Source organism: Crocodylus porosus, unplaced genomic scaffold (assembly GCF_001723895.1).
Source record: "Crocodylus porosus isolate Cpor-Errol unplaced genomic scaffold, CroPor_comp1, whole genome shotgun sequence".
In the NCBI taxonomy this organism is placed as follows: Eukaryota; Metazoa; Chordata; order Crocodylia; family Crocodylidae; genus Crocodylus; species Crocodylus porosus.
Window position 1 is genome coordinate 13,172,813 of NW_017728915.1, and position 17,696 is coordinate 13,190,508.

At 45.4% G+C, this 17,696-nt stretch overlaps 1 long non-coding RNA gene across 1 annotated transcript in view; it reads left to right on the forward strand.

Moving 5' to 3' along the window:
- Window positions 1–9,842: 9,842 nt before the first annotated feature.
- LOC109310783 overlaps window positions 9,843–17,696 on the forward strand; it is a 19,160-nt gene continuing 11,306 nt past the window's right edge. The window contains exons 1-2 of the long non-coding RNA XR_002101311.1: window positions 9,843–9,852; window positions 15,607–15,613. This is a non-coding gene — a long non-coding RNA (uncharacterized LOC109310783). The remainder of the gene's footprint in view (window positions 9,853–15,606; window positions 15,614–17,696) is intronic.

Below are 17,696 nucleotides of genomic sequence, written 5' to 3' on the forward strand. Positions count from 1 at the left end.
CTACCTGGCTGGACTCATTTGAGTCCAGTCTTTTCTCCCGCCCAGGCAGGGGGTTGGACTTGAAGATCTACAAGGTCCCTTCCGACCCTACTTCTATGATTCTGTGATCAATCCCCAGCAAGCAGTGGGGTCACTAGGTGCCTTAGCCAATCAGGAGCAAGGAGGCCCAGCAAGCACAAAAAGGCCATCTCCCCAGTCTCTGGCTGTCTCAGACTCTGCTCCTCCTGGCTGTGTACCACCCTACCTCTAGGCACAGCCAATACATGAGGACAAATTATTGACAAGTATATCCACCAATGAACTGAAAAACAGGTCTTTTTGCAGTCTGTTCCTCATTTAGAAATGGATAGAGAGCAAAGGGTTTAAGAACTGCACAGTCTGGTATAGAACATGACCAATGGCCACTCTAATGTGTCATCTTGCTTCTCGAGTGCTCTTATATTTAGAACACATATGCATTTCTGCTCAGACACATAATGTTAGTGACTCACAGAATCTACACAATTTTTCTGACCCTCCTAGATTGTCATCAGTCATTTTTCCCATGTATGAAAACTGCTTGGCATAGAAACCAAATTGCCCACATACATACACTAGTCCACATGCATGCAACCACAGATTTAAATCAGGTGAAACTGAGCTGGTTGTCAGGATAATAAATAGAAAGCTAGTTCAATATCTGCTTCAGTCATTAGCATGCTTTCTCCACAATCCCTAATTATCTCATTTATCTAATCTAGTCAGGCATAAGACATTAACCACTGCAAAGAAGGTCCAAACACTCATTAGTAGACTCCCCCCATGAATAGGATATGTAGTGTAAAAGTGTAAACTCATTAAAGCCCATTTTAGGGAATCACCCCTGAAGGCATCTGCTTAAATGGACCAATATCACCATTACCCTTTCCAATGCAAATTCTCTTTCTAGCTTCTTTATGTTTTAAACTGCCCTACTAATTTATTGATTTCATTCCTTGCATCCCATTGAACATTCATTAAAAGAAACTACATTTTTTGAAGAAGACTCGTCCTCCTCCTTTCAATGCTGATAGCAATGGCTTCATTCATTTGGAGTACTCTCATATTTGCTCTGACTCTTGGCACTCTAGCTTTTTTGTCTGTTAGAGTAGAATGCATCTTGTAGTTGAGTGTGACAGTCACAGAGCATACTCTGTTGAAGTGCATGACCTCAGGACTGAAAGAAGGCTGTACACTCTTCCGAAGTATGTACATATCTCTAAACTTAATGTAAATAATTATTATTGATTATTACTGTAATCATTGTGATACTAGGAGACCTGAAACAGTGTAGCTTCCTAATTTTCAGGACTTTTAATAGCAGCCTTGACAATAACTGTAAATGAAAAATGCTATGCACTTAAGGGGCTTATAGACGTAGCAGTTATGCAGATAACTGGAGTTTGTTAGAGTACAAGAAATAGACAACAAATTGGGACTGACATTGTATGTGCACTTAATCAAATTATGCTTGTCTCTGGTATGCATATAAGTAGAGTACACTGTTTCTTATTTTTTTTCTCTGGCATTCAAAAGTCTTTATAATATTGGTAATATACTGCTGTCTTAGTCGTATACCTGTAATAAAAAGACTTTTTCCAAAATATTGAAATGGTATTGTCCTACAGGATGTGAAAATGTTTCTGAAAATAAATTAATGCGTCTCCTTCCTCTATAATTCTCATAACAGATAATCTTAGAGCAAGAGTGTTGTGAAGTCTTCAGTTACTGACCACCTGCGTAACAATAACAAACATTAAAATCCACTTAATGCATGATTTTGGGTGTTTTTAGTTGTTGCTCTGTTGCACGTCTTCCTTCTTTCCTGTTCTTAATTCTGTCAAAAATCTTTTCTGAGAAATCTTTTCTAAGACCACTTAGTATTAGTGCACTGTTAATATTTCATCAACTGTTTAAAGTGTATGTCTCTTAAGATAGGTGGAACTGAATCAATGTCTTTGAATTCAGCTGGCATTTGTGTTCTTGAGTGATTTTAATTTTTTACTTATATTTCAGAAAGCAAATGTATTGTCTATTGTATGGTGGAACACATGCTTATAATTTATGTTAAGGGATGCTGAGTTACAATGATTTTATAAACATTACCTGCAGAACTAAGTAAATACACGCTCAAGGAAAGTTCTTGATTGAAAGAAGTTAGGAATATAACAGCACATTCTTCTCCCTTAAATACCTTGGCCAGGCAATTTATCTAAGGCTGATTTTTTTTTCCACCTTTTGAGCATTTCTCATAACATTCAACTATAAAGAAGCTTTGAAGTTGCATCTAATATTGCTGAGACAGTTTTTAGAAGAGAAAAATACAATTTTAGATTTATTCTTTGGAAAAGTCTAAATTATTGACTGGTGACAGTAATTAGCTCATCTGAAAAAACTGGTAGGTCATGATGTTCACTATGCTTAGGTACATATGGACCTAAAAGTGTAAGATGGGCAGCCAAACAGACAGCCAGGTCACTAGATGGATCAGTATAACATCTGTCTTATTTGTTCAATATTTACCTGCATCTGCTGTTCAGCACCTTGTGTATAATGTGTTGTAAGTGAGACAGCTGCCAGGGCTCTGCTTTTAATTAGAATTGCCAGCAGATCTTTTGACCTGATGAGCTCACATACTGATTAGAGTTGTAAATGAGTAACTCTAATTATTCACCTTTTTTAGGTATAACCTCCACTTCTTTAAAAACACAACTTTTCTCACTGTCTGTGCTATCTTTAATTAGATTGCTTCTAGAGTAGAGCTTTCTCAGATTTCTTTGCTGATTGTTTGTCTTGTGATGCATCACATCAGATTGCATCAGCCACATCATGTTATGTTGTATAATGGAACATGACATGACTGGCAAAACCACCCTAGCTTGTGAGACAGAAGGTGCAGCATTCTGAAAACCAAGCCACAAAGAGGATTTCCATCCTACAAAACATCCACCCTAGCTGTTTGCCACCTGAAGTTTTGTAAGTAATTGGCAGGGAAAGGTATATGTTTTGCTTTTCTCCAACATTAAGTTTGGATTGAATTGTATTCATATAGCATTTCAGAATCAGATCAGGTATATTAAGCTCTCTTGCAAAAACAGGCTCTAGTGAATACTGCTGCCAGCCATTGACTTACTGCAGTTCAATAAAGATTTTTCTAGCCTTGACAAATTGGTTAAAGTATCCACAGATTTTAGGTGATACTCAAAATCACTTGTAGCAGGCATTTAGAAGACAGTTCTAAATGTATGGATGTGTCACACTCTTTCTCTTACTTTTCTGATAAGTATAATACTTATTGAAGGAATGAACTTGATGCCTGCAGTTCTATGAGAAATCTAAGGGGTTATTAAAAAATTGTGTGGGATGCCCAACCACAATCCAACTAGTCATTTTTATTCTGTCCATCCATAAACTAAATATTATCCCCATAGTATTTAACACAACTTGTCCGAATGAAGGAGAAAAAAAAAGAAATGGACCACACAAACTACTGTGCAGGCTCCTCAGATGTAAGTGGGTCACTGGCATCATCACAGTGGAAAGTTTAACTATTGTAGAACGTTCCCACTTCTAATCAGTGCGTGCAGGCTCAGGAGGGATCTCACGTTATGGACCACATCCAGCAATGGGTACTATGTAAGCATGTTTACATGAGATGCTGACTGCACAGTAGCTGAATAATACTGTGCAGTAGCACATCAACACTGACAGTGCTAATATGCTACTGCACATACATGCTACTAGGCTACTGAACAGTAGCATCACTTAAGAGACGTTTGCTGCTGCTAGTGTGCAGTAACTCTGGTTACTGCGCATTTATTTAGTACTTGATTATATAAGTACTATAGAAATGTGCAGTTTTCACTTTGCAGTAGTGTGTCATGTAGATATGCCCTGTGTTAAAGAAATGGCAAACTTGTCTTTAGGTAGATATCTGTATATGGTACCTGAGGATACTTTTCAATGAATAGAAGGCAATATAAATATATTTTCCTTTTTTTCTAAACAGTTCTTGAGAATTGTTCATATACCTTGTACTGGTATTTCTAGCATTCTTTTCCCAACATTTGCTGAACACAATGAGAAAGACCTAGAAGTCAACTCTCATTGCTACTTACCACACTGTAGTTGACAGACAAGTCCTTTGAATAGTTCTAGGTAAACTAATGTGTGCTGAAAGAATGAGCAATATTTTGGAATCATTGTAGTTTATGATTATCAGTTTAAATGTTGGACTATTCTGAAGTGATAAGTGGTATTTAGATATTTATTAGATCTGTTTCTACAAGTAAACATGCTTCTTTTTCATTGTTTCTCCCTTGTCTTTCTGCAACCACTTTCCTTCTTTGTTTTACTCTTTCTTCTGCCAAAATGTGTGTTTTTGTGACCTGTAGCCACAGCTCTTTCTCTGCTTCCTAAACACCCACCTCTTTTTGTAGACATACAGGTTAATGTCCAGGCAATGAGAAGATTATTTCCTGCCTCAACTAGGATATGATGGAAGTGGCTTCCTGACACAAAATGTGGCACTGAAAGAGGGTTTTTTTGGCTTTTAGCAAAGGAGTGTGATCTTTTCTCTTTCTGGCCTGCAGCAGCTCTTTGACTGAAGGGTTTACCTTCCCACCCAACATGTGAGTACTAAATTCCAGAAAACCCAGTCTTGTTTAAAAACTGCATAGGTTTTAGAAGTGTGCAAAACAAAACTTTAATTTTGTTTCCTGTATAATATAACTTTATAATATCTTTGAGAATCAGCATGAAAAAGAGAATGGCAGTACATAAGAATAATTTTCTAAGAACAGGGATTGAAAATGAAGTTGTTCAATCCCTATGCTTTCCTTTGTGTCTCAGGTTATTTAGCTATTGTGAATGATGCATGGGTATTGGGTATTGAAGATGCAATTATTTGAGAAATGACATCAAGCATTAATTCAATATTTTCTTGATACCTTTGATTGAGGGCCCACTTCAAAGGGGGGTAGTCTACATGAGATGCTTTACTGTACAGTAGAGCCAATTACTGCACAGTAAGTGTTTTCATCTACATATGCAGACACTTACTGTGCACTAATTGGCTCTAATCATGAGTAAATTTGCTACCTGCAAATGCAAGCAGCAAATTTATTCACAATTAGTAACTGTGCAGTAGTGCAGGTATAGACCTCTGACCATGGGTGACTGGTGCCTCTTGAGTCAGAAGGGCACATGCCCCCCCTGACACCAGTCAGTGACTGGGGGGGGGGGGGTCCCTCAGTGGCTGATCTCACTGACCAGGGGGGAGGGGCCCCTCCAAAGCTGATCTCACTCACCAAGAAGTCCCACTGCCACTTCTGGAAGTGGTGCAGCTGCTTTTGCTGGCAGCCCTGCTCCCTGGCCGGTGAGGGGTGGGGACACACTCCGGTGCTCCCACTTGTCCCCCTGCCCATTGCCTAAATAGGGAGTGTGGCCTGACAGGGGGTGCACATGCACTCCCTACACATTGCCACTGCCTCTGACTGAGTGCAAATGTACTCCTGGTCAGCCAAGCAGCTGGGGGCAGGAGATTGTTCCCTACCTCCAGGAGCTGCCTGCTGCCGGAGTGGGCTCCACCACTGCAGCTTGGGCGGGGATAGCATCCCCCTGGCCCAGCAGCATAGAGCTCCCAGACCCTGCCTCACGATGGTGGGGCCAGAGCTGGTGATCCTTATCTCCCAGCCTAAGTCCTACAGTTTCAGGGCTGGCACTGGGAGATCCTTATTTCTCACATTTGTGGGATGCAAGTTGGGAGATCCTAATCTCTCAGCACCAGCTCCACCATCCTAGAGTAGGGGCTGGAGGCTACCTGCTGATGGAGTGGGGGACATTGTCTCTGCCTGGGCTCTAATGGCAGAGCCTGCCCCCGCAGCAGGCAGCTCCAGTGGGAGCAAGCAATGTTGCAGCCCCTGCCAGGAGACAGCTGTCTTCTGGCTACTGGCTAGCATCCATGGGGAGCCTAGAGTTCCCCTTGGCTGCTGTAGGGGCCAATTGCAGGGCTGCAGGGAGCAGAAGCGGTCTGCTGGTAGGAAGAGCAAATCTACTCCTGCATTTCAAGAGTAAACTGCTCCCGGATTATTTGCATGTGTAGGCTCACAAGGGATGCGAAGAACTGAGAATTCAGCTTTAGTGTAGTTCCACATAGGTGTTTGATACTTGGGTGGATCATGCCACAAATTGCTTTATTTGTTCTTCTAAAGAGCATAGTCAAATGGAGCCTGCTTAATTTAGCAGCACTCCAGATCAGCTAGTTTGAGGTATAGGAGTTATTATACCACAAACTCTGCATAATGATTTATTAGGCTTCATGTTCACTGCAGTGAGAAAATATCATGGCTGTCAGGTTTATTTTTTGCATGTTGTTTAATTGAGTGTTTTGGTCTAGCAATAGTGGTGTATGCAGTGTTCCTATAGAATATAAACAATTCTAGCCAAATCAGGTGTCCTTTGTGTGTGTGAGAGAGTATGTGAGACAACTAAAATATTCACCAACTCTGATACTGATTTCCCATATGAAAAGAACAGCTGGTAAGTCTTGGCACCTACCAAAGAATAAATTGCAACAGAATTGCCAACAATATCCATCCCCTGTGTTCTATGGCAATGTCTGGATCAGGAGCAACAAACCAGCCTGTCAGAGCTTTGTATGCATATCTAGCAGTAGAATAAGGCAGGGACCCCAAACAAGGTTTGTATATTAATGAGTCAATGGGACCAAATGTTTTTAATATTACTGATCTGCAAACTATTGCAATAAAAAAGGTATTCATGATTAGTAACTGTGCAGTAGCACATGTGTAGACCTCTGACCATGGGTGACTGGTACCTGATTAAAAAAGTATTAAAGTGTATTAGACTGATATTGCCTATGCATTCACTACTGTCTCAAATAAAAACCAGTAAAGTCAGTGCTTTTCAAGAAACAGAAGGTCCAAGTTATCAGAATATTTAAAAGGGCAGAAAAGACTAAAAAATAGTAGCAGCTAAGAACATCAGTTATGTAGAGGCAACCAGTACTAAACTATAGCTTACGCTGCATACATTTTAAATTTTTGCAGATTTGTACTACCACTGTTTCTGCAGATACCCCCATTTTCCTTCCAAAGTATAGTACCAAGACAGGGCAAAGGCTAGAAAATAGAGGCTTTTATTGCATCATGGAAGTTTAGCCACATAGGAGACTAGAGACTACTATGAGAGTGGTGGTTTGACTGAAATGCACAAATCAGAGGAGAAGGGAGAAATCTGGCACCACACCTCCCATGAGGTACTGTGGTAGCACCTCAGTCAGATATGGAAATCACTGTACTAACCTGCCAGACTTGTTTAATGGAATTATGAGATGCTGTGTTGGATAAAAAAAAAAATGTCAGGAACAAAACATTTTGACACACCACATCATCATGTTTCTGAATGCTTTCTTCTGAGAAAATCTTATGTAACAATGGATAAGTTAATGTGTGTGTCTGATCTTCCTCCTAGTCTTAGCTTTTTGAACATGTTGGTCTAGGGATATTTTTCACTAAAGGTAAGGATTTTTAAGTGATATTTTTATTGGACCAGCTGTATAGTTAGAAAAGATATTGTATAAGCTTTTAGGCACAAATTGCTCTGCTTCAGGTCTTCAAGGGCAGGTTGTGCCTGAAAGATTATCCATAGCCAATCTCTTTCCCAATTACATAATTGGTTAAGATATTCCCCTTCCTCCCCCAATCTTTGCTTCTCTTAACATTTCACAGCTACATCAATCCAACCCCATTTTTATGGGAGTTTTCCCCTTCAATATGGCTAACACCACACACGTCCCATACAATCAATTTAGGATGTGTTCTTTAGAAGGCAGATCAGGATATCAGACACAAAGGTAGTGAACTGGATTGCAGCACCATCGTGCTTCTCTTTTTGGGGCAATTTTATATTTTAGAACCTTCAGATTGTATCCTGGGTTATGTGCATTCTAGGGCTGTATGAATTTTCACCAGCTGTTTCATTTCAACGCTGTTTCGACTCATTTTGAGCTCAAAATGGTGAAATTGAAATGAAATGAAGGGCTTCAAAACAGCCTCAAAATGAAACGAGGGCTGGAGGCTGGGACCAGGGGCAGGAGCAGGCTCTGCTGGCTCCAGGGAACTGCTCTGCTCCTCTGCTTCACCTCGGGGAGCGAGGAGGCATGTGGCATCATGGCTGGGGAGTGGAGCACTTCCCCAGAGCTGGCAGAGCCTGTGGAGTAGGTCTCCGGAGCTGGTGGGGTCCCTTCCAGCCCCAACCCCCATCCCTGCTTTGCCTCACCTTGAGGAGGAGCCACTGCCTGCCCCAAGTGAGGCTCTGTTGGCTCTGGGGAACTGCTCCATGGGCTCCACCAGATCTGGGGAACTGCTGCACTCTCCAGCCCTGAAGCCACATGCCTCCTCGCTCCTTGAGGTGATGTGGGGGAGTGTGGTTTGGGATCATTTTGAGCTGGGAGATGATCCCACATACACAATCTGCCTGCACTGCCAAGCCAAAACCAACCAAGGCAAGGGAAAAAAACACATGAGAACCACGGGGATGCTGATGCATCTCTGCAGGCCCCACCCCCTTGCCCTTGCTCCTCCTTAGCCTGGAAGCAGTGGGAGTGTGCCCAAAGGGGAATCCCCCTCTCGATCTAAAGCCCCTGTCCTCCCAAAGCAGAGGCAGGCCTACATGGAACAGTGAGGGAAAGGTGGACAGAAAGTGGGGTGCATTGCAAGGGCTAGTAAGATCACCCAGAGCATTGGGGAGATGTTTGTTGTGGATGGGCCAGCCTCTCTCCCTAGTTGAGCAGCCAGGGTTCAGGCGGCTCATGGCACTTGTGGCCCCATCATACCAAGTGTCCACAGGTACCACCTTCAGCAGGACGGTGGTGCCCTCCCTGTATGAGGCATGCAGGGAGTGCTTGAGGGAGAAGCTACACAGGACAGGGCTGCAGATGGCTTTACACTTCACCTCAGACATCTGGAGCATTTGGGGTGGAGATCACACCTACCTCTCCCTTACAGGGCACTGGTGCAATGAGTCAGGCTATTGGTGGGCTCTCCTTCAAGCTGAGGTGACAGATGAGTCCCACACAGAAACAGAGACATGGGGGCCATGAACCTCTTGATGCAGGGGTGACTCATTGGGCACGGCAAGCTCACCTGTGGGTTCATGGTCACCGACAATGGGGCCAATATGGTCAAGGAGGTCCATGATGCCAACTTTGTTGACATCCACTGTGTGGTGCACAAGTTCCACCTTGTAGTCAGGGATGCCTTGGAGGGGGACAGGGCTACTGGTGACAATGCCAGCACTACCAGAAAGCTCATTTCAAAATGCAGGAAGATGGCGGGCTACTTCCACTGGAGCATCAAGTGGGGCAAGATGCTGCAGGACAAGCAGAGCTGAATATCCTGCAGCACAAAATCATGAAGGATGTGGAGACTCAGTGGAACTCCACATACCTGATGCTCAAGAGACTAGTGGAACAACAGAAGGCCACCATGAGATGACCTTTCTCAGAGAGATTGGTATTAGCTGCCCCCTTAACAAAGCTGAGTGGGATACCATCTCCCGGATCTTGGTGGCCCTTAAACCCTTCCTCGAGGCCACTGAGAGCCTTAGTGCTGGTGATGCCCTCTTTAGCTATGTGATCCCTGTAATGAGGGAACTTCAGAACTAAATGGAGAAGTTCCAGGGGATCAATGTTCTTGGCTGGGACAAGCCACTGTCACCAGATGTGCAGGCACTGGTGAGGCAGCTGAACCAAACCCTGGATCAATCAATGGAGGTTCTGGTGAAGACAGCTAGGGAGGCAGAATGGCGGAGGTGGGTGGACGTGGAAAAGGGGGATCCACTGTCCCATGCTAGCACACCATCTACCAGCCAGTCTCCTCCTCCATCACAGGTGCTGCCAATGTGGGCCAAGGGCATGGCTTCCATGCTGGTGTCCAGACCCTACCACCAGGCAGGTAGCACTCAGGCCTTGATGGCTGCCTATCTCGCTGAGGATGTAGAGCCACTGCTGTGTGACCCCTTGGCCTACTGGGGAAGCTGCAGCCAGATGTGGCTGGATCTGGCCACAGTTGCCTGGGAAGAGCTGTCCTATCCAACAACCAGTGTTTCAAGTGAGAGGCTGTTCAGCTTTGCTGAGGATGTAGTGATACCCCACCACACTTGCTTGCATCCTGCTTTAGTGGAGTACCTAGTGTTCTTCAAGGTGAATGTCCCACTGCTGGGGTTCCCCATGCTTCAGGTGCCAATGGAGTAAATGCCTCTCTCATCACTCTGTCCAAACCTATTTCCTTTATTCATTTTAAACAATCCATTGAATGCCTCGCTCTCAGAGCTGAAGGGGGCATTCACTGCATCACCAGCCAGCAGGGGAAGAACATGTCCCTGCTGAGCTTCCATGACGGGACAAACTTGGAGGTATGGACTGGGGTTGTGGGGAAGGTGGAGGCCCAGGGTCCTGGGCATGACCACTAAAACTGCACTCTGCCAGGGTTGGGAGGCCTGGTGGGACTGCTTGCAGCATGGCAGCCCCAGTAAATGCCAGGTCTGAGGATCTCCCTGGTGAAAGGCGGGTAGGAGGTGCCATAACCTCCAGCCACCACATGCATGCACACAGTCCTGGCTGGGGAAAGCCCAGACCTGTCACATCTTTGACGGGCCTGAGGCTTGCTGGCTCCAGTGGAGTTGTGAGGCTCCAGGTGAGCTCAGTTTAGCTGCCTGGGATGCCAGCTTTCAGGTTGAAAAACCCTTTGTCAGGATGAGGAAACTTCTGCAGTTGGTGTGTGCGTGTGCTGTTCCTGGATGGAAGGAATAGTAAAGAAGCAAGAGGCTGGCATGCAATGCAGGCAAGGAAGCCAGTCAGTGAAAATGGAAATGGAGGTGTCAGGAGGCGAGGGACAGGCTGGGGTGGGAGTGGAAGGGGGATGCAGTAGCTCAGGTAAAGGTGGAGATGTACCTGGGGAGTCAGATGTCCAGCAGGTTGTGTGTGTCAGAATTTCAATGTCTATATTGAGTCCATGAGTTTTTGCGCCTCAGCAGGCGCTACCATGCCTGCAGTTTTCACCCTGGTGTGCCTTAACACACACATGTGACACGAATTTTGCTTTCAAAATTTGAGGTGTAGTTTCCCAGAAAGTCCTGCACCTATCTCTTTGAAGCCTGGCAGGCTGCATGCTCTCAGAAGCGGCTACCATCTCTGCTGATTTCATCCAAATCTGCCAGAAAGTGACAATGTTATAGGCAGTTTTGTACTTCCCCATTATACACTATGGGCGGAATGTAGAAACAGTGTTGGAACAGCAAGACAGCTGTGACAAAACAAAACAGAACAGTGCTTTCAAAACAAAATGAAACTTGAAACGAAATACTGGCCCATCAAAACAGTGAAACAGAAGTCAAAACCAAATGGTGCTGTTTCTCACAGCCCTAGTGCATTCCCATTATGGAAATGGACTACAAGAGTGTAACCAAATTAGCAATGTGGGCCCTGGATAAGAGAATTTATGCTAACTTAAGACAGATGAAGCGGTTGTATCTGTGGACAAGAATAGGTTTGGAAGTATTTCAAGTGCCATGAATTTTATTTCTCACCTTCTATTTTCTGTACAATTTATGATTCCTTCCTTGTGTCTCGTAAGTTATTTTTGGTATGACACAATTCAAATACCTTAGATGTAAAACCAAGTTGTGTAGGAATTTTGCAGAACAAATTATTTTCCAGTGATATGTACAAACAGTGTTGCAATGATCCTCACCCTGTAAGAAAACAAATGGAACATCAGCATGATGTGCTAAGTACCAACAAACAGGAATTAATAGTAGATCATGTGGAAACAGGAATTAAGGCTATTGGAACTCCTCTTTATAGTACTAACTTCTTGCTTTCTTACCAGAGAGCTAACAGTGAGATTAAGCACTGTGAAGTCCACTGGCGCCAAATTCAAGAGTGATGTTAAGGTGATGGGATTTACACTTCCCCTAACTCTGGATAAGTGATTTTTACTGAATTACTGTGAGAAAGGTGTAATTAAGATCTACACAGGATTCCTGAATCTGGCTCTTTGATATCAATGATATATTGACTTCAATGTGAGTTGAGGGTTGTCAGCACCTTGCCAGGTGGTAAGTGTCAAAGGAGAGGTTAAACTATCTTGCTTTATACTTTACTATTTTATGCTTGTTTTGGTTTTGATTCGAGCTGAGGTTTTGGGGAAGAAAAACCTTAATTTGCTGGTGTGTTCACTTATAATATACTGTTGACAACAGGTGGCTACCTATTCAAACATAAGACGACAAGGATAATTCATTTTAGTAGATAAGAGATGATATAAGTGTGCAGCTTGGATATGTGCATAATAGGCAATCTCTGTGCAGTAATAACATTTTATCTCAAATATGCATATGGGAAATATCTGTCAAAGACTGTATTCTGCTGAAGTGGATTATTTGATTTAGGGAACCTGCACTGTTTATAGATCTAATCTCTGTTTCAGAACAGATTTCAGATTACATATCTTTAAAATTATGTATAGAATTTAGATGACAAAATGATTCTGTTTCTGTTTTATTTAATTTTGATGGGTCTGTATCAATCTTTTTTCAGTTTAGACACATAGAACAGATAACATAGCAGTAGAAACAAAGGCTTCCTGTGCTACAATGGAATTTTACTGTGCATAACACTGCCTGACACTCAGGTTTTATAGCAATTGTTTCTTTGCTGGTTTTGTGGGATGAAATTTCCTCTTCTTTCCAAAATGTCTTATTTACATTTTCTTCTTAATTTTTAAATTAGCATTTACCAGCACCCTGGCACTGATTTGAAGAACTGGGGGGGGGCAGTTTGTAGCTCTAAAAAATATTACATTGACCAGAAGGAAGATGGTCTACGAATTCCTACAGACAATGGGTTACCTGCATCCATCTATCACCTTCTTGCTTAAGTGTAGAATACCAAACATGCTTTGGAAGGTTGGACAATTTAGTATATTGCTGCCAGAGTAGGTTTGTCACATAGTTTGATTCTTCAAACAGAATAGATGGAAATGCCTGCTCACTCAGTGGTTACTATTTTAGTGTTAAAGCAATCAGTATTCATGCTGATCCATTTTAACATTATATGTCATCATGGGATAGAGTGCATGCTTAGCAAATCTGCAGATGACACCAATATGGATGGGGTTGCAGTCTGGAGGGCAGGGCTAGGATCCAGGATAAACTGGAAAAATGGTCCACAATGAGCCAGATAAGATTCAACAAGGGCAAGAGCAAAATCCTGCACTTGGGATGGGATAATTACATTCATAAACAGAGAGTAGGGAATGACTGGCTAAGCTCTGCAGTACTGCATAAAAAGATCTGGGGGTTACAGTAGACCATAAAGTGAATATGAGTCAACAGTGTGCTCTTGTTGCCAAAAAACCCAACAGCATACTGACTGGTATTAACACAGGGGTGAGCAAAAATATGGACCAGAAGCCGGATCTGACCCGCTGAGGGATTTTGGCTGGTCCACAGCAGGTCCCTTGGTACCACCTGGCCCAGGCATCAGTGGGTAGCCTAGGCCATAGTGTGTGTGGCTGGTCCCACTGCCCACAGTGTGGCAGAGGAGATGAGGCAGTATGGCAGCCAGCCTGGCAGTCCCAGCAGTGGCAGCTCCTTGTGGGTGCTGCTGTCAGCCCCAGCTCCACTGCTTGGGCACCCCAGTGAGCCTGCCCTGCATGTACCACTGGGGCAGGACCTGCATGGGCAGGGCTCATGGCCAGGCATATGGGATGGGACTGCAGGCAGGTGGAGAGTAGTGTTTGGGAGCAGGATGGGTGGGTGGGGCTGGGATTACAGGGCAGGATTGCAGGGTTGTGACAGCGTTGGTCTGGGGCAGAAGTGCAACATGCTTCCCTCATGGCCGTGTGATGGGTGTTGATTCTGTAGACTGGGACATGCAGGATGTCACAGATTACAGCTCTGCCTTGGGCCCCAGCCTCACACTTTTACCTCCCCCATATCTTGGACCTGGCCCCAGATGCAGCTCCCTTGCTGCCCATGGTCCCATTCTGTCTGCCTGGCCATATGCCCTGCCTGTGTAGGTCCTGGCCAGTCTCCATGAAGAACCCAGGATCACTGGACAGTGACAATGTGGGGCCAGGGCAGACCTGTGATCTGTGCCCTGCATGGCCCTGCTTGTGGGACTGGCACCCATTGCAGGGGCATGCAGGTAGTTATTCTGCCCTAGCCCTGGCCTCATGCTATCATTGCCCAGCATTCCTGTGGTCTCCATGGAGTCCAGCCATGACCTGCGTGAACAGGGTGTATAGCTGGGTGGATGGGACTGAGCTATGGGCAAATGGGGAGCTGGATTTGGGTCTGGGTCCAGGATTTTAGGGCAGTGATGGTGTGGGGGTGAGCCCAGGGCAGAACTGTTCCCCACTCCCTGCATGCCTCTTCCTGCAGAACCTGTGTCTATTGCAGGGTGGGGCAGAGCAGATTGTGGCTCTGGGCTGTTGACTGCCCTGCAATCCCACCATGTGATCCTGGCTTTGCATGCCTGTCTTGCTCTCAAACACTACTCCCTGTGTGCCTGCAGCCCCATCCATTATGCCTGGCCAAACATGGACAGAGCCTTGGGGAGTTTTGGTGAACTGTTGTGTAGTGGTGGTAGGGAGAAGGGTGCTGGCCTGGCCTGTGTCAGCTCACCAAGAATCCCTATGTAGCCTGCAGGTCTAAATAATTTCCCACCCTTCTATTAACAGGACTATCCCTTTAAATCAAGGGAAGTGATTCTGTCATCTTGTTCAGCACTGGTATAGCCTACCAGGCTGGAGAAGTACTGGGTAGGGCTGTGCAAAACAACCATCATTTTGTTTCGACATCCATTTCACTGTTTTGAAGGGACAATGTATTGTTTTGTCATTTTGTTTCATTTCAAAACACTGTCCCATTTCATTTTGTCAAAACTGTTTAGCTGTTTTGACACATTTTGACATTTCACCCATAGGTTATAATGGGGATCCATGAAAATGCCTAAAACATTGTCATTTGTTGCATGATTCACATGCAAATTGCAGAGATGGTACCCCTTCTATTGGCATGAAGCCTGCCAAGTTTCAAGGAGATAGGTGCAGAAGTTTCTCAGAAACTATACCTCAAAGTCTTGAAAGCAAAACTTGTGACCCTTGCCTCCTGTCATCTGGAATGCATATCTGGGGGCCTGCAGCCCCAGGAGGGCTGTGGGGCTATGCTGGACTCCTCCCAGAGGTGCGGGTCCCCGGATGTGTGCTGGATGACAGTAGGCTGCTGCTGCCACCTGGGACTGGCACTGGGAACAGCCTGCACCCAGTGCCAGGGAAGAGAGATGGTGTCACTGGTCCCAGGCAGCAGTGGAAGCTTCCTGTCATCTGGGTGCAGATCTGGGGGCCTGCACCTCTGGGAGGGCTGCAGGGCTGTGCCAGCCGGACTCCTTCTGGGGGTGCAGCCCCACAGATCTGTGCCGGATGACAGGAGGCTGCCGCTGCCACCTGGGACCAGCTCTGGGCACAGCCCATGCCCAGCACCGGGCTCAATGGAGCTCAGCCCAGTGGTGGGAGGCTGAGTGCAGCCCCTGCTCTGCTGGCCTCCCACCACCGGGCTGTGCTTTGTGGGGCTGGTGAAACCAATCAGAGTGTGGCTCTGGCTCTGCCCACCTCCAGCCACTGGGCTGAACTCTGAGCAGTTCCACAGCCCCATGGAGCTCACCTTGTTGGTGGGAGGTGGACTGCAGCTGCTTGGAGCACAGCCCAGTGATGGGAGGCAGGCAGAGCCAGGGCTGTGCTCCTATCAGCTCCGTGAGCCCCATGGAGCACAGCCTGGTGGTGGGAGGTGGGGAGAGCCAGGGCTGTGCTCCCTGCCAGGCTGTGCTCCATGGGGCTGAGGAGCCACTTGGAGTGCAACCGTAGCTCTCCCCTGCCTCCCACCACCAGGCTGCTTTGAAACTCGAAACGTTTTGAAACTTTCAAAATGTGTCAAGTACCTTCATTTCATTTTGAAGCTGTTTCAAAGCTTTTTTGTTTCATTTCAATTATGCTGTTTTGAGCTTGAAATGAGTCATAACAGCTTCAAAATGAAACACTTGGCAAAATTTTGCACAGCCCTAGTACTGGGAGTACTTTGTCTGGTTTTGAGCCTCATGCTTCAAGAAAGATGTGGACAGATTGGAAAGTCCAGAGCAGTGCAACAGAAGTCATTACAGACCTAAGAAGTATGATTTAGAAGGAATGGCTGACAGAACTAGGATTATTTAGTCTGGGGAAGAGAAGATTGAGGGGGGGATGGGGATTCGATAACAATCTTCAAATATCTGAAGGGTGATTACAAATAGGATGAGGATAGATTTTTCTCTATGGCTGTAGGGGGCAGGACTAGGAGCAATGCTGTTACTGCAGCAGAGGAAAATAATTTTTGAGATTAGGAGGAACTTTAACTATGATTTCATAGATTTCATAGACATTAAGGTGGAAGGGACCTCGGAAGATCATCAAGTCCAGCCCCCTGCCAAAGGGTGGGAAGTCAGCTGGGGTCATGGGATCCCAGCAAGATAAGCATCCAATTTACTCTTGAAGTTGTTCAATATTCAAAGTTTCCTCTTGGGAGGAAAAACCTGCAGCATGCTTATAGGGTCAGCAGTGCTATGCTGGCTAGCTCTACTGGTGAAAGGGACTTGGGGGTCATGGTTGACCACAAGATGAACATGAGCCTTCAGTGTGATGCTGCGGCTAGTAAAGTGAGCAAAACGCTGGCTTGCATCCATAGATGCTTCTCGAGCAGTTCCCAGGAGGTCATTCTCCCGCTGTACTCGGCCTTGGTGAGGCCACAGCTGGAGTACTGAGTCCAGTTTTGGGCTCCGCAATTCAAAAAGGATGTAGAGAAGCTTGAGAGGGTGCAAAGGAGAGCCACATGCATGATCAGAGGTCAGGAAAGCAGACCTTACAACAACAGGCTGAGAGCAATGGGGCTATTCAGCCTGGAAAAGTGCAGGCTCAGGGGTGATCTGATGGCCACCTCTAAGTTTATCAGGGGTGGTCATCAGGATCTGGGGGAGTGACTGTTCATCAGAGCCCCTCAAGGGATGACAAGATCGAACAGTCACAAACTCCACTGTGACTGGTTCAGGCTGGACATAAGAAAGAACTTCTTCACTGTCTGGGCCCCCAAGTTTTAGAACAGACTGCCACCTGAGGTGGTTCAAGTACCCACTTTGAACACCTTCAAAACACATTTGGATGCTATGATCCCTGCTGACCTTCTGCCCCTGGGGCAGGGGGCTGGACTCGATGATCTTCCAGGGTCCCTTCCAGCCCAAATGTCTATGAAATCAATGAAATGTAGGTGCTTGAACCACCTCTGATGGCAGGCTGTTCCAGACCTTGGGGGCTCGGACAGTAAAGAAATTCTTCCTTATGTCCAGCCTGAAAAGTCCCGTGGCTCTCAGCCTGTCATCGTAAGATCTGTTTTCCTGACCTCTGATCATGCGCGTGGCTCTCCTCTGGACACTCACAAGCTTCTTCACATCCTTTTTGAATTGTGGAGCCCAAAACTGGACACAGTACTCCAGCTGCAGCCTCACCAAGGCCGAGTACAAGGGGAGAATGACGTGCCGGGATTTGCTCGAGAAGCATCTATGGATG